The 12,682-nt window shown below is 36.4% G+C and overlaps 1 non-coding gene across 1 annotated transcript; it reads right to left on the reverse strand.

Annotated features, from left to right (window-relative positions):
• Positions 1 to 7,728: 7,728 nt before the first annotated feature.
• Positions 7,729 to 7,800, reverse strand: TRNAQ-CUG (transfer RNA glutamine (anticodon CUG)). The gene has a single exon. It is a non-coding gene; the product is annotated as a tRNA-Gln (tRNA).
• Between the last annotated feature and the right edge of the window lie 4,882 nt (positions 7,801 to 12,682).

The following is a 12,682-nucleotide window of genomic DNA, read 5'->3' on the forward strand; positions in this document are numbered from 1 at the left end:
TAAACCATTTAGGATTCAAATATGGAATGAATATTGTCATGAGGTGAATAAAAAAAGTTCAAAGTTTAAAATGCCTCTTTGACGCAACACGTTTTTTTTCCATTTCATGAAAATTTGTCTTTCCTTTTTCACTGAGTTTGACATTTGATTTCCCTCTTTCGCGAATATAAATTAAAAATATGTACGCTTCAAAATTCACTGTCTGCGTGGCACCGTGCTGTATGCACATTACGCTGTTGTTCGTTTTCCGAATGAATAGTTAATAATACAAATGAAAACTTATATCTATGAAACAGAGAATAATAAGTGGAGAAGTTGTGGCGAATTCCCAATGAGGCCATACTTCCTGAACTTTTGTACGAGCATTTTTGTATTTTGATAAAGGAGGGAGATTAAATACAGGCAACTGTGCCACTGTTCAAGGATGAGTGATGCAAGGGCTCAAATCACACGAATGTCAAAATGAATTAGTTGAGATAAGGTCAAAAATCAAAGCATAGCAGGAAATGTCTACAACATGATATGAGGAAACAAACAGTAGTGGTGATGGCTTGGATTCACGTGTTGAAAGATTGTAATAAATATTAGAGATATTCCAAATAAATATACCTTCTGTAAAAATCTTCCCATAACTGACATTTCATAGGATCACATAAAAAATTTTGTTTTCCATAAAAGACTTATTTTGTATTTGTTATTTGAAATTTTTTTCAAGGATTTATAGTTATGAAGCTGTAGAATTTTGCACACTACCAACAAAAAACTGAATGTGTTAAGCTACATTTTATCTTACATTTTATCTTACATTTTATCTTACATTATATCGTAATATTTGAAGGTTTTTGTTTTCGACGCTTTTCCGTGAAAGTGATTGATGATAGCGAGACATGTGAATTTAGATTGTTTCCCTATTTAAAATGTAAAAATTAGTCATCATTTCTAGTAGTTAAAATGGATACTCCGTGTATTCTTCTTCCTTGATAATTGTGTCACATCGTTAAGTCCTTTTATTTTAAAACTTTATATCTGTTAAAAACTGTTTTTAGAATGCTAAATTTTACTTTGTATTCCGATAATAACTTCAGTCTAGCGCTAATGTTAATGGATGGATAAAAATAATATTAAAAGTTGTAAAAATGATTTATATTTAGAACTTGATATAGGACTTCCATGTAACACAGTTTTGCAATAAAATCAGATAGTTAAGCTAATTTATTCACTAAATATTTCATATTGTAAACCCTTTTCTTCCTATTAGACTGTAGTTATGGGGCTCGTGCAATATTTTATCGCTGTACAAACTCGCTTTTTGGAAGCAAATACCAATGAATGCGAGTAGAGTACCGCTGTCAATACAGGCAAACACTTAATGAAATGCCAATCTATAGCCAAAGATGGGACTATTTGATTACGTGTACTGTTGGCCGTGTACATAACAATAGGTGAAAGCGCCCTTTGTGTGCCAGGGAGAAAGACTTCCCTCTGTTTAATGGGCGATGCCAAATGGATATTTTTCTGGCAAAAACAAACACACAGGAGGCAATTGAAATGCTCTAATCGACCCTCGGGAACGGGATAGGAAAGGGAGGGACCCTCTCTTGCTCGCGCACTTCCAGAGGGATTCAGAATCCAGAGCCACCTGTCGTATGCGTCGGGAGACACCCAGTTTTGAATAGAGCCACGCAACAATAACATGAAGTTATTCTTTTAAAAGCTATTTTCCTTCCTTCTCCCACCGTGATGTGTTGGACGGTGGATGATCATGGGGCTACAGCGACCAATCCTCTCCCCTTCTTTTTTTCCCGGATATCTCCCTCATCGTGCACACAAACTCGTCCAGGGTCGCTCGACGCATCAGTCCTCTTTTTTGTGAAGATATTTTTTTATCATTATCACTTCATGTCTCTAGAGCTCGCGAGGCTTACTTTTTCATGAGATAATCGTTCTCCAAAATCCCCTGGAGCGCTGGGAATTTAAAATCTCGCCGTTACGTGTGTGTCCACGTTTAATTCAATAAATCCACATAAATCTGGTTGATTCATTCAAAGCTTTTTGCAATGGCAGTTAAATTAGCTCACATTAGAAGGACAATAATATAGTAATCAAAGCGTTTCAATGAAAATGTGATTTTTAGGGATTAATTAAATAAGATTAACCTGCTTTCTTTGCTGAATGTTCCATTCTAGCTAAATTGCAATCCCTATTACGTTGAAGTATGGGAACAGTATCTCAAATCCTGTATACCGACCGTCGGATTGGGCAAATCATGATTATTTTCGTACCCCTTGTGTTGAAGCCCTATCTTATCCTTATAATAATTCCTAAAGTTACATGATTATTAGGTCCATGATTTCAGGATTCGGTCGAGTCATATCCAATTCGTTTTTGAAATCATCGTACCTCAAATTCATATTGATATAGTTCCTCATATTCCGAGTTTGTTGGCTATAAGCTTTGCTTAGTTTAATAATATTTGAGAATTAAAACTATATAGGAGTGTCTGGTCAGAAGTTGCAATAATCTTTTGAAAGAGGATTATTGATGGTTGGTACATGGAAGCGAATTGTAATTTCATCCTATTACTTCGAAATATCGCGTTTCTATTTATCATCCATGACTGACAAAATACTGCGCAGGTATTTCACCAATAAGCACATAATAGGTATTCATGAACATTATTCGGGAAGTTGTATTGAATTATACAGGTGTGCATTTCGTTTCTGCACAAAGGCTCTCGCATTTTATTCATTTTGGGGAAATAGAAAGGACGAGATGCATTTCCCTAAATAATTTCGAGTATACCTGGCATACCAGATGGCGTCGAATGTATAGAATATTGTTTAGGTGTATTTGCCACAAGTTTCTAATGCAGTATGATTAATATTTATTTACTATTATGAAATATAAGAGGAGTTCACGTACAGGTCACTACTTAATTAGCATCTAGATATTAAATACCGAATGGCAAATCGAAGCAATGCGGGCTACTAAATTTTAGTCTGCATGTTTGTGGTTGAACAAGATTTGTTTCTCGTCAATGATAGTGAAAATGACGGAAATCATGACTTCGGATCACAGTATGAGCTTTAAATTGTTGATGCTTTCGGGCTGAGGGTATTGGAGGTTTCTAAAAGTATGCGTAGGCATATCGAAAAATTATATGCGAAGGCAGTATAAATACGAGAATAGGCTGATAGAATGAAATTTTGCTACCGATTTGTATTTATAGAAAATCAAGAGGATGAATTCTATCGTGTTCGCATATAAGCCCTCGGGAGGGGGTTTGGGGAGAGCAGGGTGGGTGAAAGGATCGCCGAGAAAAGTTCAGTTGACACAATATGTGCTGGTGACCTATCGATTCTCATTACGACTCTCACTTCCATTGCCCCTGCTGTAATATCTTTTACCTACAAGCTGCTCGAATAACATTGCAATTAATCTAGATTGTCCACGTTATAAAACAAGCCCAAATGAAAACTTGATCTTCATGGCACTTGCCGCAAGCAGTTTATGTAAAAATTGGAAACGAATTCAAAAGCCTTTTCGTGTTCGTTCAGCGCTCTGGGATTGGAAGTTCATATTTTTTAGTTTTGCTTGTCATTTCTTGTTTTTTTTTATCCCATTTTCTGACCGAGAATTCACAAAAAACTGACTTTCGATGGTATTAAGTGCCGAGGTTGAGTGTCGGCCATCGTTTTCCATTGCAGTCATTTTAATCCTGGCTCTTTCTCCTCCTTTCGGCTGGCGAGTTTAAAAGGTCATCTGCGTAACATTTGCGCGAAGAGATTTCGCAGAATCTCCTCCAATTGAGTTCTTCGTGGAAATTACCGCAGTCTTCATCTGACACTCCACTTTTGGCCATAGATTGATCCTAACAATTCAAAATCAATCCGTTTGGGCTTTTTAAAATCAATGAAATTTAAAGGTCAAACGATGCATTTGATGAACTGTGATAAGAGACGAGAAGAATCAACGAGATTGCGAAAATGATTAAATTGAAAATAATTAAATCGCATTTGATTATTTTTGATATATTGATGTGGTCCAACATTTATTCCGAGTTTTTATTACTTTAGATTTGCATAATCATCCCAATTTTTATCTTTCCTATCGCCTTTTGTTTCAAATTAACTATAAAGTTGGAGACGTTGGAAAACAGCGTTATATTTTAGACCAAGTAAATTTACTGAACTGAAAGAACGACTTCCATAAATGAAATTAAACCTTTTGCTTAAATGATCGGAAGGTAAATCTCATTTGAAAATTGAAACAAATTAAAATATACATTTCCGCTGGATATTTTTCCAAAAAACCTTTACAGTGAATGAATGTTGAAACTTTTTCCAGTTGGTTGGATAAAATGAACGTTAAAAATGGTTCGAACAGTTTTGAAACGGTCGGCGAGGCCTCAGTAACTGTGGTGTCCTATACATGCACTGGCGTCTGGAGGTAGTTTCTAGTATGATAGGTATGCAGTAATTGGCTTTTGAGAATCTATAAACAGTTGTGTATACAAGTTTGTAATACATTGCCTAATTAGTAGATAACCTGCTATGTAACTGGCGCAGAGTTTATGAGTTGGAAAATGAGTTCGGTTTCTTCGAAAGGGTACTGCCGGATTAGTGGGATAATCCACTTCTAAGGTAGTTGCTGCCTAGTTAACATCCTGTATAATGCGAATTACCAACTGTAGAGGGGGAATCCGTCTTTAAGACACCAACACTCAATGTGCCATCTTTGAATTCACCCATCGGATACCTCATCTCTGTTTTTTTCGTTGAATGTAAATGATGGAATGAAATTCCATGAATTCAACACTTAGTATAAGTTAATTTGGGAAAAAAGTGTTCCTTTTCATTTTTGTCATACTACTGTATACCATATAAATCCATTTTCATATCAACCTACGAGTTGATTACTGTGTTGGTGATGAAAGTCATGCTATATAAATGAATTTTTAACTTATATAAAATGACTTTCACATTTATAATTAATTTAAGGCAATATTTTAATATTTGAAGCTTAAATTCAAGCGTCTTTCTAATAAATACGTTCTGGATAAAAACTAATCAAGCTTTTCAACAGGCAATTTAACAAATAAGGTCGAGGTACGAATTATTATGTTACGTTAAGTTCATGTGCTAATTCATATCGTTCCAAATCTCTTGACATGACATATTGTTTTATCGTAAAAACATGATTTTTACTTTATTTATGCGACTAATATAGAAGTTTTAAGCTTTTTACGTAAACAATACATTAGTGCTATTTATCCAGTTCCTGAAAAAGGTTGTGTACTTTTATAATTTCTTAGCTCAATTTGGTGAAACTAATGTAGTTAATTCAGTAGTACACTTATCATATTGTAATATAGGGAGTAACTATACCATATAATTATTATTAATGGACCTACTAATCATAAGTTATAAAACCAATACATTTTACAATTAAAAAATTGAAATGCGTAAATAATATCTAGCATAACATTTTATGAGCTTATATTCTCCAGTTACGGATTTTTGAAAACATTAGCCATTTATTTGGTGACTTCAAACCAACGGATGGCGCAACAAAAACCTAAAGTCAATAAATATAAAGCCCGTGGAACATTTCAATACAATTCTTATACGCGAGACTTTTTAACTTAACTCTAAAATTAAAACACAAAAACTCTTTGAAGCTGTTGCCTTAATAGAACGTCAATGAGTGAAGTACTATAGGCATGACGCCTCTTCATTGTCAGAAACTGTCTTCAGACTATTCAAGTTGATATGTGACTTTTGTGAGCACATTAATGGAATTTGAAAAAGCATAAAAATCAAATTTTAATGTTTTCATAAGATTCCATGAGTTGAGAAAAATGATATAAAATAAGAAAACTTCGCGTTTTGATTTTTTCCCTCTTAACCATTCGTTTTATCAAATAATTCGAAGACCTCCCTAAAGATTCCTCGCTGGCCCCATTAGTACCATTTAATAAGAGCACCATTTATAATCTCTTTACTTCAGGAATGCTGATATGATTATTTCCTTAAATCCATTAAAATATGAAAGAAAAGTTTTTATTTTATTTCCCAGCTCGGGTGACTTGGAGATGGCTTTCATAATTCAGTGTGTCTTTTGATATAAAAAGAGTAGTGGGCTTCGGAATACCCAGAGAAATTGAGTAAATTGGTAGGTGTAATCAAATGCCGTTATTTTGTAGCATGATTGCATTTTCTTATTGGTACTTAGGCCAATAAATATAAGTTTATCTTTCAAGAATATATATATATATATATATAATGGGCTGACACAATATAACACAAATAGAAAAGAATAGCAACATTTAAAAGAACACTCACACGGTAAATTGTTCGAGCTTTCGGCCCTCTCAGAGGCCTTCTACAATTGAATATATATATATATATATATATATATATATATATATATATATATATATATATATATATTTCTCTATGTATATATATATATATTTCTCTCTCTCTCTATATATATATATATATATACATAGAGAAACGGAGGTTATTGATAAAATTATTAGAAATATAAAATAAATTTTTCCTTTGTGTCGGGTATTAATTGATAGTACGTGTAAACTACTGATTTAGGCTTACTTAAAATTTATTGTAATAGTTGGAAAATAAATTTCAGATTTATGAAATATTAAACGATCGTAGATAAGAAGTGCTTGATGCTATATTTTCATTGATATTTTTACATATTACGAGGGCATAGTTGTAATTTAGGAACCACGACTCAAGCATCGTAGTTAGGAAACATAGCGCCGAAGGATGCACGTCGATTGCGCTAAACGAGCCCCCACTACTTCTTACAATGAAAACTCTCCGTCGGAGTTGCAAGCGCCTATCGGAGATACCAAGGACGCCAGTTCAGGAGCAGACCAGGTCCATTGAGCTCTCATTAAAAATTCCCAACAGTCCGTCTTATTGGGTGTGCTAAGAACGATTAGCCAAGTATGGTCAGAAGGCATTTCACTGACGCTTGGGGTGAGTCCGTAGTTGTTCCTCTCCCCAAGCCGGGAAAGGATGGAACTGATCCCCTTTGGAACTATCGCCAAATCTTCCTGGCGAACACACTATGCAAGGTGATGAACAGGAGAGTGAGCCATCGACTTTATTGGTTTATGAATGAGCGGAACCTTTTCTGCGACATTCAGTGCGGATTTCTGCACAGTATGTTCATAGCTGACCATCTTTTTCTAGAATTCGACAACTTAATTCAGGAATAACTTTTATTACGTCAAGATGTGGCCGTATTCTTTGATATTGAGAAAGCAAGTGACCGAGTTTCGTGGCGCAAGATTTTAGAAAAACTAGCGGTGTGGGATTTTAAAGACAACTGGTAGTTTTTATGTACCCTCTTTTAATAAACCAGGTGTTTAGAGTAAGCATTAACAATGCCTTAGCAGAGCAATACATTCAAGATAACACAGATTCGTATGAAGTACCACGCTCCTTGCATTTTCAGCTTAGGCGCAGGGATGGGGCAACCTCAGGTGTTTTGAGTTGAATTGGTCAAAGAGAACGCGATTTTGGTTCTCTAATGCACTTTATAAGATTGCATGGAATCTACTCTCAGGACTCTATACATTTAGGTAATCTCCTACCGTTCGTCGAGTTGAAAAAATCTTGTCCATTGCTGTTTCCTAAAAATGATTATATTATATGAAATAAAAATGGCGAACGGCCATAAGAAAAAAATACCAGGTCCCACCGAGATTTGAACTCGGATCGCTGGATTCAGAGTCCAGAGTGCTAACCGTTACACCATGGGACCACATAAAAATTATATGTGTCTAAGGATATCTTTTGGTATATTAGGGCATAGTAGTAGCGTAGTTTGCGTCAATCAAGAACCTTATCAATAGCCTGAATGACAACCGATCAAATCAAACACGGCTGACGTATGAAATGGCAAAGTTCAACTCAGTGCACTCATCAAATTTTTGGAAAAAAATTAAAAAGAAGTGACGGCTCTGATGACTGACCATAGACTGATGGAATGGTCAAGGAAATCGTGGTTTCGGTTTTAAGAAGAAAAACTCAATGGAAACATTTTAAAAGATTGCGATGATGTATGCACAGCCCTATAAGGTAGAGATCACAGATTTTTAGGCAGAGATCTCGTGCCGTTCGTCGAGTCTGTGGCATACCTGGGATTAGCCTTCGACCGATGGCTCACTTGGTGGACACATGCAAACTTTGAGGGAAAATGGGTCTATCCGAAAACTACCTCAATCACTTTGTACGGGGTACTGATCGTACCTTGATGCTGACACTACATATCTACGGTTCGGTCAAAACTTGATTTTGACAATTACGTTTTTCGGAGAGACACTCATATTTTAGGGTTTATTACGTCAATACTCAGTACGGTATCCGAAATCTTTTAAGCTATCTTCGGATACCCGAAGGAATATTCTTGTGTATTTATGCGGTGAAGGTTTAATCTATTTCTTCTTCCCGTAGTTTTAATACCATTTTTAAATAACGGTTTTTAGATTTGTTTCAGAGACACCGAAGGCTTATGAAGCCACATGGGATTTGTTTAAATGATTTTATGTTGAGAGCTGATATTCTATTGCCGATAATTATACACGAAGGATACACCAGGCGTCCGCCATGGAAAATTTCCCATCTGGACAGCCAATTTGAATTGCTTTGGTACGGAAAATCATCACAACTTCGGCGGAGTACCATCAAAGATTTAACGAGCTGTAGAGTTGGCACCTTAATGCGACTGAAATCTACACGGGCGGTTGAAAATCGACAGGTGATGCTGCGTGCGATTAAATATGATCCTATTACAGTACTATTCGAGTTAAGATGCATCCTCTCGGTAGCAAGTTTTCAGCTGAGCTATTTGTGATTAAACCTGCCATTTGCGAAATTCACTGCGATTACTAATGCTTTCTCATCTGCAAGGGTTACTTTAGTGGATTAAAATTCATTGATAGATATTTTCACGTTAAAATCTATCATCCAGGAGATTGTCAACTCTCTTAAACTCGGAATGCTGTAATATTCCTTCTGGTTTCAGAACTAGTTAGAATATCAGGAAATTAAATGACCGATACAGTGGCAAAAGAAGCACTAAATAAGTTTCGTATTTGCAGTTACAATCCGTACCGGTGCAATACGTTAGAACTAAGCTAAAGAGTATATCGGTTGCTTAGTGGAGCATAACTATCCGTCATGATCTAAATAATATTAATCTTCGGGCTGTAAAACTCGAAATATCGTCTTAGACATCCATCAGGAGATTCTAACTCAATCGTATTTCTTCCCAGAAGAAAAAGTCGAACCGTGATATGAGTTCTGTGATGCCCTCCTGACCATAGGCCACCCTTTGACGACATTTAAAATGGTGCGAGGCACTGCGCAGATTTCAAAATATTAGGGGAGACCTTAACATCATTCATTTTGATAACCCTGAAGCCATATCCTTAGTAATTTTGTTTTTAAAAGGAAGCCGACCTATTCTGGCTCGCGTAATACGTACTTTTTACTGAAAATAAAGCGATAAGCATTAACATATGGTTTAAAAGGACTTAGCATTTTCTACATCTTGTCATTTTATTTCTTTTTATTAATATAGACCCAGTAAAGTGGAAATGACCTCAGTCCTCGCGGCATCTACAAATTAAATTACTTCTAATTTCACGAAACAAAAGAAATGAGTAGATTAACAAAAGATGAGTACACAAAAATGTGGATTTGCTTGACCTATTTTAACCATAATCATCATTAACTATCAAAAGAAATCCCTTAGCTATTGTGGTCACCTTTTTTTGCCCCTCTATCTATCAAATCAATTTTCCAAGCACGAACGCGAAATTATTTATATCCGGAATTTCGAATCTGATTCTTTTGACGTAATATATCACGGAATTTTGATGAGATTATTTGTTTCAGCATGACTATCAAAACAATGAAAATGCGAAAACTCTTCCCCAAACCTAAGAATTACGTAAAGAGAAGAAAAAATAAAGGGAATCCCACCGTCCACTCAGAGAGTATCCATCCCGATACTTGTTGTGAGGGTTTAAAAGCGTTCGGAATGGGAGGCAGGTAGATAGAGGGTGTGTGTGTGTGGGTGGGTATGTTAGGCGGAGGGAGGGAGGATGTATGAGGGTGGCGGTTAGTGGCCCAGAGTCAACTGGGAGCGTCACGGGCAGTTTCTATGGTAATCAGATACTCTCTACCCGTCAGAGGAGTGGGTTTCCATTTCAAGGGGGTGAAGGGTGAAATAGGAGAGGGAAAATTCGACCAACGTCGCAGTCACCCCACCGATCCTCCTTCTCTTCCTCCACCCTGTGCCCAAGTGACATCCTTTCCATACCCTTCCACATCCATTAGCATTGATGAGGGATCGCGAGGAGCGGTGGTGAGGGCAGAGAGTGGATATACGGGGGTGGGCAGCTTTCTGACCCCCTCCTCTTCGCTATTCGGAAGGGAAGGAGAAGGGTCATTCGTCCCCCCTCTGCCGCGACCAGCTCCCCTTCAGGGGATCGAGAGCGGTCAGGAGAGTCGAGATAGAGATGGGGGTGGACCGAGTACGCAGGTGTATGTGTAGGTGTGCACGTGAAGCGAAGGAGAGAGATTGCGGAGGGTAGAGAGAGGTGAACTCCCCCATATTCTTCCCCCTTAACCCTGTCGTCCGACGTTGGCGCTTTACTACGCTTTTATGGGAGCCGTAAACGAATCGCAGAGGCATCGGACGGACTAGGAGTAAGTTTGAATCTTCACTACCTCCTCACCCGAGGGTAACCGTCGAGAGTCCTGAAAATTTTCGCGACGCGGATTTCAGAAAATAGAATGGGACCCTTCCATCGGAGGATACAATTGGCGGTGACGGGACTATGAGTAAATAGCAATTTCGGTTAATGCACCCGTCTCCACCCTCTCTCTCTTTCTCTCCTTGAAAATAAAGGAACATAAAAAATAGATGAATCGCAAAGTTGTTTGTTCGAAAATGTTTCTACGTTCGCGCGTAGAAACCATGTGAGCGAATACATGAAAATCACCCAAATTGCTCAGCGTAATTGAACTGAATTTTCATCCTTAATTTGGACAAGAGTATGCGGGGACAAAGTAATTAACTGTATTCTCCGAAAAGCAAGAACATTTCTCAAAGATTTGCTGACCTTTCATATATAGCCATCTTTAGCATCGTAAAATGAGTTATTGCCAGCATCATTGTGCCCTGTAACTCCTCAGGAAGGGTTGTCATTTCAATGAGATACGATTGGAGAATGTGATAGCCGGGTTCTTAAGTCCGTCAAGTTTGTTAAATCACTAGGGAATACTAAGGATAACTTTTCTATAAAGCATTGAAATACAGAAAACACTGGAACTTTACACCGGGAATTTTTGTGGATAAAGCTAATGACTGAAATAATCTAATGGAAATGTTAACAAAAATTAGGGCTATGCTATTTTCCAGGTTTAGGTTACAAAATAAACAATTTTTATGGACGTGTACCGTTATTTTTAATTTTTAACCTCTTGGTCCACCAAAAAATTGTTAAATGATGTTGTTTGCATTAGTTCTTTATTGGTTCAAAATAATTTTCATCAAATTATTAATAAATCCCTATTTTTTCCCAAGGGTTACATTTTTAATCCTTAATCCTTATAGAGAGCCATTCAAATTGAAAGGTAGAATGACCCAAACTCATAAGTTTATTCGCATACCTTGCGAAATGTTGTCCCTAAGAGAGACTATGTACCCATCTTAAAAATTAGTTCTTAACCTTAGAAGAGTCTAGATATTGTTCGTTTGGTCCTTAGAAAAATTTTTAATGATCACCTTGTTCATTAAATTTAAATTTTAGTAGAGTTAAGTGTGGTACCAAAGGTTTGATGGCTGATTGTAACCTCAAATATCATAGACCCGAGTCAAGCGGTTGTCACCAGATAATAATACATGAAAATGTATGTATAACTGTACCTACCCACACAAATCGGACTCCATATTAATATATGTGGATTGTTTAATCTTTCAGAAAAAACTGCATTTCTGACAAGAACAAGTTTAGTATTCTTAAAATTTCACCAGGTTTTACCGATAATTGAAAGTTATACAGAAGAATTAAAGAATTCGTAATCTTTGAATACTATATTAGAGTCCACAAACACAATAACAGCTTTCCTTACGCCTTTTACGCATAAAAAAACGCTTAAAAAATGTTCACCTTATAGTTTCCGGTGAAAACATTTGCTCACTTATAGTGGATATTTATATATTTTAAAATAACTTCATGAATATTTCCTCTTTGTATGTATATTTTAAAGTCAATTGTCATGACTTTTGAATATGTTTTGAATAAAGTCGTAGATTTTCCTCAATCGAACATCTTGAGGTAATTATTATAAAATTTACAAATACCAGGCGACATTTAACGGTATAAGGTGATGTGCCATATTGACTCAGTTCTGCGTCTAATATAAAACTAGGCGGGAAAGAAGCATCAGCAGAGGCGATCTCTGAAGTGCATGCATCCTATGTCGTAGTTAAGATTTTTTGCCAGATTTAGTGTAGTTTTTGCATCGTAAGATTTTGTATGAAGATGTAATTTTAAGATTTTTTTTGACACCTTTTAAGGATTTCTAAACTATGGGAACCAATGTGATAAAGTCCTTTCAAAACTAAGAGA

This window comes from Hetaerina americana, unplaced genomic scaffold (genome assembly GCF_022747635.1).
Source record: "Hetaerina americana unplaced genomic scaffold, ioHetAmer1.1.p SCAF_7, whole genome shotgun sequence".
In the NCBI taxonomy this organism is placed as follows: Eukaryota; Metazoa; Arthropoda; class Insecta; order Odonata; family Calopterygidae; genus Hetaerina; species Hetaerina americana.